We start from the raw sequence: 13670 nt of genomic DNA, 5'->3' as shown, positions 1-13670 counted from the left end.
TGAATCATATCTTACTAGACTACATTTTATTTTTTAGTAAGGTTATAGGTAATTGGTTTTGTTGCAGGTTTTGTGGTATCGTTAAGTTTATGGGTGCGTTAAGAGGTAAGGAAAGGGTCAACAGTCTGTAATTAGATGGTATTTCTAATATGCGTACAATGTAAAAACATGTGTATGTTCACAATTAGTGCATTGTATCAAATGATTAATTTAAATGTTAGTACATAGTAGTTAAAGAGACTTAATACAAAGTAGGACCCATATTGCAATATATATATATATATATATATATATATATATGTGTGTGTGTGTGTGTGTGTGTGTGTGTGTGTGTGTGTGTGTGTGTGTGTGTGTTCTGTAATTATGTTCCACTACAAAGATATTCACACATTTTCACATAGTTTCCTTCTAGTTGTAAAACTAGTTATTTTTCCTTTTCTTCTCCCTCTGACATCTCTGCCGATCGATTTATCAGTCATAAGTGTTTTATGCCCTGTTTTTGTTCATGTGAATGCCAGTTCACAACCAAAGGGCTGATCTCACAGCTAACTGCCTGAGGTAAGGGATCCCTACTGAGAATTTCTCCATTATGTCTCTCTGAGGAGAAGCTAAGAGAGAATTTATTGCTCTGTGGATGTTTGTTGAAGTCAGTATAGACACTGTGGAAAACTGTGGATATCTGTTGCCGAATTAAACCTAAATCAACATGAAATGTGGAAGATGACTGGTGCACTTGGTGACTATACCTTTTAGCTACAAAGCTCTGTTTTTAAAGGGGATCATTTCTGGACTTTCTGACCACTCACATTTACACATCAAGGATAAATATTTGATTATCAGAAACCACTCACGGTTGTTGTTATAAGGAGAAAGTAGGATAGATGCTGCTATTGCTAAACGTCTCAGGTAAAGCATGTAACCATGGTTCCCTGAGAGGGGAATGAGATGCTGCATCGTGATTACGACACTTTGGGGAATCCCTTCAGCGTAAGCTCTCCTGAAGGCATGTGCAACTAGTCCAATTCTGATTGGTGCAACGTCATCCCATGACGTGTGCCAGCGGAACACAACATGGAAGCTATAAAGGGAGCCAGTAATACAGCTGTTTCAGCCTACTGATCTAAAGCAAGCCACTTTCAGGCATGCAGAAAGTAAGGCAAGGGGACGCAGCATCTCGTTCCCCTCTCAAGGAAACCATGGTTTTATGCGAAACCTGAGACATTCCCTTTTGAGGGAACTCGCTCTGAGTCCTGATTATGACACTTTGGGGAATGAAATACCCACGTCGCTATGCTGACGGTAATGCCTGTCCTGGTGTGAAGCCATGAAGGCACAGCTCAGGACATGAGCATCTGGTACCCCGGCATGGGCGGCAGGTCCAGGCTATAGAACCTAATGAAGGTATGTGGGGAGGACCATTCCACAGCATCACAAATGTCTTAGAGGAATGTACCCAACAATAGAGCTGTAGAAGATGCCATACTTTGTGTGGAATGTGCTTTGAGAGGCAGATGTGAAGGCAGCTCGCGCACCTTGTATGTTTGGTAGCCAGGCAGCCCTTCTTAGGGGGCCCGAAGCATACCAGCAGTTGATTGGATTTTCTCCACTGAAAGGTTTTCCTCACATATATCTCAAGGACCCTGACATGGGCAGAGTAATTGTAGCTTCTCACGATTAGCTGACACTTGAGGAGGATGAAAGGCCTGAAGGACTATTGGCCGGGCCACATTAGTGAGTACTTTAGGCACATAATCCTGTCTCAGGTGCAAAATAGCTTTGACACCACCGAGAGCAAACTCCAAGCAGGAGGGAGCAACTGACAGTGCTTGTAAGTCCCCAACTCTTTTGAGGAATGTAAACGCTAGTAGAAACACCATCTTTAAAGCGATACATTTGTCAGAAGCCATGTCCAATGGCTCAAATGGGTGTCAAGGATAACCCTTCTAAAACTACCGTCAGGTCCCAAGCTGGAATCCTGACTTGAGCCATAGGCCTCATCCTCAGGGTTCCACAGAGGAAACGAGTAACAAGATGGTGTCTCCCCAGAGATGCACCATCTAAAGGCAAATGGAAGGCAGATATGGCCTCCATGTACACCTTGGAGTGGAAAAGCGGTCTTGGAGGAACTCCAGCATTGAAGCCACTGTGCACTTGATTGGGTCATATTGATGCCTCCTACACCATATAGTAAATACTCTCCAATTCAAAGCATAAATTTTCCTTGTGGACAGAGCTCTAGAGTTTAGTATGGTCTCTACTACCTCAATAGAGAGACCTGCATCTAGGAACTGATCCCCCTCAGGGGCCAGACCCACAATTTCCCCATCTCCGGCCGAGGGTGAAATATTGAGCCCCTAGCCTGTGTTAGGAGGTCCCTCCTGACCGGGAATTTCCCATGGGAGGCCGTCCAGGAGGGCTACCAGGTCTGAAAACCAAACTTGGGCCAGCCAGAATGGAGCTAGGACATGGTGGCCTCTGAGGTCTGGGAGAAAATGCCTCAGGGCTAGCAATACAGCTAACATCTCTAGGCAGTTTATGTGCCAAGAGAGATGATGTTTGCTCCACAGACCCCGGGTTGAGCAGCTGCTATGAGCCTCTAATAGTCTCTGAAACTGTTTTACAGTGATGAACTGGCCTAGCTTGATTCTGGACACCATCGCCAAAATCAACTCAATATGTGCGGGAGACAATTGTGCCCACAGTGCCCACATTCATGACCGAGTCCCATATGATTACTAAATATGTCGTCCTCTGGACAGGAAAAAGAATGCTTTTTTTCACATTGATTCTCAACCCCAGGCATTTCAAATGGTGCCGCCATCTCTTAACCCCCTGGGGTCTGAGTGATTCTGGGGCCCTTGAGATGTTTTGACATGCCTTGACATTTGTGCTTATTTCAGCTACTTATAACATACTATTGACCAACATGTAATTTTGCTGTATTCAGCACAAACTCTGCTAACAATAATATGTGAGCAAAATAGATATACATGTTTGCATTTTTTTGAAAATAAAGATTATGCATGGTTAGTAAGATTTGGAGGGAAAAATGTCCTTGCAATAAGGCCATAAAACATATACTGAATAGTTATTCACAAGACTTTTGAGTTATCAAGCTTGTAGAATTTTTATTACACAATTATGTAAAAATTATTCTGAACACTTCAACACAAACAACAATATAATGATTTAAATTTTGTAAGTCCGTTTTTGTGTCAGCACTGCTGTATGTGTGGGAATGTTGATGGCCATGAATATTTATGTGATTCACACCAGAGTAGACAAAAGACACTCCCCCAGTGGCTAATGCCCATCACAAAGTGGAATGCTTTGAGGCAGCCTGAACAAAGATTGTGAGGAGATTTAAAGATTTGGTAACACTTTATTTTAAGGGTCCAGAATAATGCATTAGTTAAGCATTAATTAATGATGAACTTGTTCACAATTATGCATTAGTTAAGCATGGACACAATAGTAATAGTAATTAATGATTAACTTTACACATAGTAAGGCATATTAGCCATTATTTACAAATTATTAAACATTTGAAAGATACACATTTATGCTATAAATAAACAAAAATAACCTAGTAATGTACAGTACACTGTACAGAGTATATACAGTAAATGCCTTTTAGTCATTATCTAAAACTTAATAAACCATATTATTATTATTATTATTATTATTTTATATTATTTTTGTGTAGTGATGTAATTATATTTCTGTGCCATTCTATTAAGTTAACTGAACAATAAACTAGTAATTATGCTTAATTACTGATGATTTTCAGTTATAAATTGCAAAAATATTATAATAAAGACAATTTGACCCCCAAAGTGAAAGGTATATCCACATTAACTATGGCACTTATTGAGTGATATTCAAGTTTATTGACCAGAATAAGCCAATAATTAAGGCTAAACGGCCAATTACTAAGACAATTTTACCCCATATTGTAAAGTAAAAGTTATATCCTCAATTAAGGCACTTACTGAATGGTTATATAAGTATTATAAGTATTATGTGTTATATAAGTATTAATACATAACTTTTACAGACACAAAACATTATTATTATTTTTTTTTTTGTACATTTGGATAAATGGTGAAATATACAACATGGACGTATTGGCAACATTTAAACGTAAATATATTATGCTTTTACAGCAGAAATACTTAAAATATTTATGAATCTTTTATATCATAAAGATATCTGTATAATTTCCCTTTTACCGTTTTATGGATGAATGTTATATCCCTAAACCCAAACATAACCATTTTATAGAGAATATAAAATGAATGTAATGGACATTAATATTTAGGAAAATGACAATTTTAGTAACACTATATTGCATTAAAAGGATATTTTGAGCCACTAAATCCACTCAAACCTCTAAACCTACCCATAACCATTTCTTAAAAATATGTAGTTATAAAGAAAAACATAACAGAAAAGTGTAACTTAATCACAATAACTTCTTTATTAAGAAAATGTCAAAAGCGATACCAGTACTAATCTGAATGACGATGTGTTGCAGTCCTCTCTGGTGATATAATAGTTTTGTATCAGGTACAAGCAGAATTAAGTTATTAATCCACAAAAATGGTATTCCGCTTCACTTCACTTCACTTCACTTCACTTCACGGCGTGTCGCAATCTGTGACGAAGCAGGCGAGAGCCAATGAGCGTTGATATCACTGCCTTAAAACGTGTCATGTCAAGCTTTTTGAGGCGGCAATTTTTGAATTCATAACGATCGCTGGATTTGTTTATGGTCACTGTTGAGGATGGAGATGAAGATCGGTGGATAAAGAATTAAGTTTGGATCTGTTCCTCGCAGTCGTATGGATTATAAAGATGTGGATTAAAGCGGATTAAATTGACGTCTTTTGTGAATTTATGTTGCGTATGTTTTGGTGTATTTTCTAGTCCTGTGTTTGAGAAAATGCCTTTTGTGTCCCATGGCGAACAAAATAAATATTACATGATAAATAATGGTTAGATGATTACAGAAATGTTATTCATTTTAAGGTTTTAAAGTGTAGTTTTGTTTAACGTAATTCTTTGAAATGAGCTTGCAGTGAAAGTCACGAACAGAATAAAAATGGTTTTACATTTAATCATTTTTAGTCAATATTGTACGTTTCAGTGTATAAAAAGTAAATGTACATGTTGTAGAACCACACTTTGCGTAAAAATACATTCTCGTGCGATCACGTTGCAGAGTAACTAAAACCAATAGTGTAAATAAGAACCTATCTCTAGAATAAGGGATCAAATTGCCTTTATTAGTACTGTATTAATGGCAATTTAGCCATAATTATTGGCATATTCTGCTCAATAAACTTGAATATCACTCAATAAGCGCTATGATTAATGAGGATTTAGCTTTCACTTTAGAATAGGGGGTCAAATTGCCTTTATTAGTACTGTATTAATGGCAATTTAGCCATAATTATTGGCTTATTCTCGTTAATAAAATTGAATATCACTCAATAAGTGCCATAATTAATGATGATTTAGCTTTCACTTTAGAATAGGGGGTCAAATTGCCTTTATTAGTACTGTATTAGTGGGAGTTTAGCCTTAATTATTGGCTTATTCTGCTCAATATACTTGAATATCACTCAATAAGTGCCATAATTAATGTGGATATACCTTTCACTTTGGGGGTCAAATTGTCTTTATTATACTATTTTAGCTATTTATTACTGAAAACCATCAGTAATTAAACATAATTACTAGTTTATTGTTCAGTTAACTTAATAGAATGGCACAGAAATATAATTACATCACTACACAAAAATAATATATGGTTTATTGAGTTGACTAAAAGGCGTTTACTGTACATTCAGTTAATTCAGCTAGTATGGTGCACCCAGTGCACAAAAGAAATCCTGCCAATCAGAATCACATCCACAAAAATCACTGCAAATAATGACCAGAAATAGTGACACAGCAATAAATGACAACCCGTATTGAAGTGAAGCCTGTGCAACCCAGCACCAGCCCGCTCCCAAGGAACACTCAGCTCCTGCAAAACACAAAAAAAGAGAAGGGAAAATCACTTTAGAAGACAAACCAAACCAACATAAATAAACAAATAAACAAACAGTCAAAATCAATGTACTAAACAAATATAAACAAAACCAAGAAAACTTGCAATACTCAAACAGACAAATAAGTTTACAAATGAAAATACAAATTAAAGACAAAACAAACAACGTCAACTGAAGACATAACTGAACATTGCATGCCTGGCATTTCCATGGTATAAATTGCTTTTACCATGCACTGCTTTGCAGTGCACACAGCTCCAACAACCAACCATCGCAACATTCCTGCCATCGTAGGTCAGCTCATCTCCTGGAACTGGTACATGGTCACTACTGGTCCGTTTTGGTGCTGCTTTCTGTGACGCGCCACTTTGTGACACATGTGACACAGCAGAGCTCAGTTGTGGTCAAGTTTCACGTGCAGGCAGGAATCGCAGAGTCTGTGGAAACATGTCAACATCAGTCTTCCATGACAGAGTGGACTGCCTGTTGCTTGCCTGCTTGTTTGCCTTGGATCTCTTCCGAACAGGTGCTTGGAAATTTTCATTGTTGCATCTGTAAAGAAAAGAAAAAAAAGCATGAGCATACTGAAAACACAATCAAAGAAACTGTTATTATCATCTCATTATTATCATTATTTCAAAACTGAGTGAAATATATCACAAATATGTTTAGAGAGTATCACATTACAAACGTTTACATTTGAGCATATATACACAAACATTTGTAAGTGACATTGTAAGGCAATATTTCCCATAAGCTAGCCAAAACTAGCTAAAATATAGTCTGAAAATTCATGTGTTTTATATTATCACCATGCACAACAAAGACAACAGTTTTTGTAATGCCATACAGGTACATATACATTTTGAATTGAGATGATGTTTACAGTTACATCTGTAAAATATTACATCTGTGCAGTTACTCATGCTGATAACACAAATCACATATACTTTTGTATTATGACAATGTAAACACAATTACATCTGTAAAATATTACGTATGTGCACTACATACATACATTGTCCAAAGTAAACGGATGGGCAATTAGTGGGTATGGATGCACAATGTATATCTGCTGACAATGGGCCATAGGACAGACATTGGCTGTAGGCTGCGAGTACCTATCTGTTGATGGGGCAAATAGACCGCACGTATTTAGTACATTTCAAACATTTACACCTGTATTCACAAACATCTGTACATTAGGCATAAGGCCCTATTTTAGCATTATCAGCAGTGTCATAGGCTAACCCAAATCGAACATTTATATATAAAAATATAAAGTCTACACAGTATCACATTTTACCATAAGCTAAAATATATTTGCTCTGAATCACATTATATTACCTAAGCAGATATTCGCAAACAAGCTACATTAGGCACAAGTCAGTATTTTAGCTGCAGTGTCATAAGCTAACCAAAACTGAACGAAATATATTACAAATACGTTTAGATATTTGTAAGGGACCTTGTAAAACAATATTTCCCGTAAGATGACAAAAAGCAAGCCCAAACTAGGAAAAATATAGTATGAAAATGCATACCAGTTTTATATTTTCAGAAAAAGAATTATATAACACTAAACGAATTATCCCGAACTATATATCCTCGTCAGTGGTCAATTCGCTGTTCGAAATGCAACCGTTCATCATCTCAATCTTCGTCAGAGGAAAAGGTGAATTCTTCCTCGCTGTCCAGAATCATCTGAAGGGCCTATTTACCGGAGTAGCGTGCCATCCTCAAAATGTGACAAACATTCAGTGAATCGTCTCGGTTACGTATGTAACCCTCGTTCCCTGAAGGAGGGAATGGAGACGTACGTCAGTAGTGACCGGCGAATTGGGGATATTGCTAGAGAACCCTATCAGCTTCGAGTGAACTAAAACAAGCCAATGGAATTGGCGTGCGATATTTGCATAATGCGCACCGCCTCCGACAGGTGTATATAAATAGGAAGCAGATGCAGTCGCACTCTGTTTTTCGCTGAGGAGACAACTGGTGTCCGCACAACAGCGAGGGTACAGAAACTGTGGCGACGAGACGTACGTCTCCGTTCCCTCCTTCAGGGAACGAGGGTTACATACGTAACCGAGACTTTCCCTTTCAGTCGGTCACGTTCGACGTACGTCAGTAGTGACGACGAATTGGGATCCCAACTAAAGCGCCACAGTTACGAAACCCCTTCCAGTGCCCAGCGCAAGCCCTGGCCACCCATCGCACCAACTGGGACGGTGAAGGGTCGAGCTTACGCTGAGAGAGTTTACTGCTGTCTTACCGAATACCCACTAAGTAAACTAAACTACACTGGGGAAGCGAACCCGTAGGGGACGCTGCGGAGGCCACTACCTACCCAATGGGGGAGGAATTTATGTGGAGAAAACACATATGGATTGGCCCGTGGGGCAGTACACATATGGAGTCCCTGGGATGGCTCCACCTGGGTAGGGGGAGACACATCTGACAGGTGACAGCAGAGCTGGCTCTGCTAAGGGAAAGACACGGACTCGCTGTGTCTACCGGCTAGTGGAAGCGAGTACACGGGAAGATACCGGCTCTACACCTAGGCTATAGAATCTAGCGAACGTGTTAGGTGTCGCCCAGCCCGCAGCTCTACAGATATCTGTCAGCGAGGTGCCATGAGCCAACGCCCAGGAAGAGGCCACTCCTCTGGTGGAGTGGGCTCTCAACCCAAGTGGACAAGGCACGCCTTGGGATTCGTACGCCAAGGCGATGGCATCCACTATCCAGTGGGCCATCCTCTGCTTGGAGACAGCCTTTCCCTTCTGCTGGCCTCCGTAACAGACGAAGAGCTGATCTGAGGTCCTGAAGCTTCGCGTTCTGTCCACGTACACACGCAGAGCGCGGACAGGACAGAGCAAAGCTAGGGCTGGGTCTGCCGCCTCCGAGGCAGCGCTTGCAGGTTCACTACCTGATCTCGGAAGGGAGTGGTAGGAACCTTGGGCACATATCCGGGCCGGGGTCTCAGGATGACGTGAGAGTCACCGGGCCCGAACTCTATGCACGATTCGTCGACCGAAAATGCGTGCAGATCCCCTACCCTCTTAAGCGAAGCCGATGCAACCAGGAGGACGGTCTTGAGAGACAGTACTTTTAACTCAACTGACTGCAGAGGCTCGAAGGGATGACCTCGGAGAGATGTAAGAACCAGGGTCAGATCCCAACAGGGTATGGAGGAAGGGCGAGAAGGATTCAGTCTCCTCGCCCCCCTCAGGAACCTGACCATCAGATTGTGTTTCCCCAGGGACTTACCCTCAACTGCATGGTGATGTGCAGCGATAGCGGCAACATACACCTTGAGGGTGGAGGGAGACAGCCTTCGCTCCAAGCCCTCTTGCAGGAAGGAATGCACGGATCTGACCGAGCATGATCGGGGGTCCTCTCGGTGAGAGGAGCACCATTCAACGAATAGGTTCCACTTCAGCGCGTAGAGGCTCCTCGTGGAAGGAGCCTAGCGGAAGTGATGGTGTCTACGACCGCTTGCGGGAGATCACTCAGAACCTCCGCATCCCGTCCAGGGATCACACGTGGAGGTTCCACAGGTCGGGACGCGGGTGCCATAGGGTGCCCCGTCTCTGAGTCAGGAAGTCCTTCCTCAGAGGAATCGGCCAAGGAGGGGCTGTCGTGAGGAGCATCAGGTCCGAAAATCAGGTCCGAGTGGGCCAATACGGAGCCACTAACAAGACCTGCTCCTCATCCTCCCTGACCTTGCACAGGAGCTGTGCGAGAAGGCTCACTGGGGGAAACGCATATTTGCGCAGACCCGGGGGCCAGCTGTGTGCCAGGGCATCCGTGCCGAGCGTGCCGCCGGTCAGGGAATAGAACCACTGGCAGTGGGCAGTTTCTGGGGAGGCAAACAGGTCTACCTGGGCCTCGCCGAAGTGCTGCCAAATCAGCTGGACCGCCTGGGGATGGAGCCGCCATTCGCCCACAAGTGGAGGCTGTCGTGACAGCTCGTCGGCTGCACGGTTGAGCACACCTGGGACATGAATGGCACGAAGCGACCTCAGATGCTTCTGACTCCATAACAAGAGATGGCGGGCGAGTTGCGACATGCGATGGGAGCGTAGACCACCTTGATGGTTGATGTACGCAACGGCAGCAGTGCTGTCCGAGCGGACCAGTACGTGCTTGTCTGACAGCAGCTCCTTGAAGTGGCCCAGTGCAAGACGTACTGCTAGCAACTCCAGGCAATTGATATGCCAATGCAGTTGAGGCCCCGTCCACAGACCCGACACTGCATGCCCGTTGTACGTGGCCCACCATCCGGTGGCAGAGGCATCTGTGGAGACCACAGTGTGCCTGGACACCTGTTCCAGGGGCACTCCTGCCCGCAGGAACGAGGGGTCTGACCACCAGATGAGTGTGCGACGGCAGCTCGGTGTCACAGGGACACGGAGCGTACCGCGCTGCCACACCCATTTCGGGACCCGGCCGCGAAGCCAGTGTTGAAGCGGCCTCATATGGAGCAATCCGAGCGGCGTGACCGCGGCTGCAGATGCCATATGCCCCAGGAGCCTCTGAAAAAGTTTCAGTGGGGCCGCTGTCCTGCGCTTGAACATACTCAGGCAGGTCAACACCGACTGGACGCACTCCTCGGTGAGGCGCGCAGTCCGGGCGACCGAGTCTAGCTCGAGACATCCTTCGCCAGGAGGACAGCAATCTCCGCCCGGAGAACAGGTGCATTGTCCAACGACACCTGAGTGAAGTGGACACCCCTGAAAACCGGGGGACGCCGGGCGAACTGAATCGCATAGCCGAGTCTGATGGTGCGAATGAGCCAGCGGGACGGGCTGGGAAGCGCAGTCCATGCTTCCAGACACCGAGCCAACGGGACCAAAGGCACCACAGACGCACCGGGGGTGGGGCAGCGAGGCAGAGTACGGGGACCCGACTCGGACGGGATGGGAGCGGCCTGGAGTGTGGTCAGACTCTGCGAGTGCGTATGGGAGACGGCGCACAGGGCGTGGCCTGCATCATCACACTGCCACCTGCTGGCGAAAGTGAGAGGGGGCTGACAGGCGCGCCCTCTTGTGACCTGGAGGTTGGGGAAACTGCTCTTTTTGTGAGGAAGTGGGTACCGCTGGTCTCCGGAGAGCCAGCGGCGGCAGCTGGACAGACATACACACAAATTCCCCCCGGCCCTCCTCCGGGGGTGGGAGAGATGATGGGAAACTCTCCCGAAGAGCAGGACCCTTCCCCTCCAGGTCACCCGTCTCAGGATCGAGACTTCCTCGACCGCTTACCACCTGGCTTGGTTGAGACGGGCTGGGCACCACGTCCGCAACCGGCACTCTGCTGCTTGGCTGGTGTAGGCTGCTGCTTTGCCGGCTTAGCAGAGGTGGAGGACAATGCGGACAGGCGCCCTCGGCGACGAGCGGGCTGAGGCTGAGCCGACGGCGGCAGGGTGGAGGCAGCAGCGGACCGACGGGGCATGACGTGTTTGATGGCCTCAGCCTGCTTCTGTGCGGCGGAGAACTGTTGGGCGAAGCTCTCCACCGCGTCGCCGAAAAGGCCGACCGGGGACACGGGGGAGTCCAGGAACCGATGTTTGTCGGTTTCCCTCATGTCCGCCAGGGTCAGCCAGAGGTGGCGCTGCTGGACTACTAACGTAGACATCGCATGACCAACAGAACGTGCTGTCACCTTCGTCGCACGGAGGGCGAGGTCGGTGGCAGCACGCAGCTCCCCAAGCAACTGTTGGTCAAGCCCACCCTGTGGCATTTCCGATAGCGCTTTTGCCTGGTAAACCTGCAAAAGGGCCATGGCATGCAGGGCGGAGGCAGCTTGTCCACAGGCTCTGTAAGCTTTCTCTGTCAGTCCTGACGAGAATTTACAGGCCCGGGACGGGAGACGCGGTTCACCGCGCCAGCCGGTGGCCGTTGGACACAGCTGCATCGCAACGGACCACTCGACTGGGGGAAGCCGATCGTATCCCTTAGCCTCTCCGCCGTCCAGGAAGGTGAAGGCGGATGAGGGTCCAGACTTGGCACGAGCGCTATACGGCGTTCGCCAAAATCTGGTCACCTTATCGTGCACCTCCGGGAAGAAAGGCATTGGAGCGGGACGCTGGGTTTGACCAGCGCGACCCGCTCTGAGGTACCAATCATCCAGCCGAGAAAGCCTGGGACAGGGTGGAGGGTTCCACACGAGCCCGACGCTCTCGACTGCCCGGGAAAGCACAGCTGTCAACTCGGGATCAGACTCGGGCGGCACTACAGTCCCAGAGGGAGGCAGCGGAGCCGAATCCTCATCTCCCGAGGACTCCTGCTCACCTTCCGATGCTGAGATCGACATCTGATCCGCAGCAGGTGCACCAAAGGAAACAGCTGGACAGTCCGTAGAGGGCCCAGCGGAAACCGATGGCAGCACAATGGGTTGCAGTGCTGATGAGGCGGCAGGGGCCCGAGGAGCGGTGCTCGGCGGGGAAGCCCTAACCGTGATCCTCAGATCACCCTGCCTATGCACCGCCGAACCGTCATTCCGACCGGAGCCGGAAAAAATGGCCGAACGGGGCATAGGGGAGGGGACCCCCGCTCCCTGAGATTTCAGGAAGGAGAGTCTCAATCTCAGCACTGCGATAGTCATATTCCCACAGTGGGAACATGAACCATCCACAAAAGCTGCTTCAGCGTGCTGAACGCCCAAACACGTGATGCAGCGATTGTGCCCGTCAGCTGGGACCAGGGAACAACCGCACCCAGTAACGCACAGACGAAATGACATACTGTCAGGGTTCATCTGTGAAGCTCTTTTAGAAAGGGAAGAGTCAGCTCTGTCGTGCTGAAGCACACAGGGAGTGACGCGATGTGTTCGGGTACACCACTCCCCAAACACACCAAGAGGAACCGGCCCAAATCGCAACAAACTGCGTTTTAAATGGGAAATTCACTTTTGCTGTGAAAACAGCAGTTGAGAGCTTTAAGCTCAGGTTCCTCAGGAAGCTCGCGACCTTGCTGTTGTGCCTTGATGCCAACACAAAAAAGACGCTGAATCTTAGGCTCTTTTAGTTTCACTTTAGTGAAGTCTGAAGCAGGACACCAATGTTTGGCTCCAAAGCGAAAGACAGAGTGCGATTGCATCTGCTTCCTATTTATATACACCTGTCGGAGGCGGTGCGCATTATGCAAATATCGCACGCCAATTCCATTGGCTTGTTTTAGTTCACTCGAAGCTGATAGGGCTCTCTAGCGATATCCCCAATTCGTTGGTCACTACTGACGTACGTCGAACGTGACCGACTGAAAGGGAACTGATGTTTTCATGGCATTGACCGAGGGGCATGTGCGATGCATACAAACTATTTGCCATGTGAACGGCGTGGAGGGTGTGGCAGTCTCAGCTCATTACAGATAATGAAGTGAGAAGGAAAAGAAGGAACTTCTCCTTGGTTTCTAATGAATTACATAAAGTGAGAAACTGAGCACCCTCCTCCTCCATTAGGAAGCTTTGAGGAAGCGCATCTCATTAGAGAAGAGTGGATGCGAGTTCAGGGCCTAGCAGACATGTTTTGGAACAGGTGGAAACATGAATAACTCCAAACATTACAGCTTCGGCACAAATGGCAAAGAAAGAGGCCGAATCTCCAAGAAG

This window comes from Megalobrama amblycephala, unplaced genomic scaffold (genome assembly GCF_018812025.1).
Source record: "Megalobrama amblycephala isolate DHTTF-2021 unplaced genomic scaffold, ASM1881202v1 scaffold199, whole genome shotgun sequence".
Classification (NCBI taxonomy): domain Eukaryota; kingdom Metazoa; phylum Chordata; class Actinopteri; order Cypriniformes; family Xenocyprididae; genus Megalobrama; species Megalobrama amblycephala.
Note: the sequence above shows the minus strand (reverse complement) of the source record.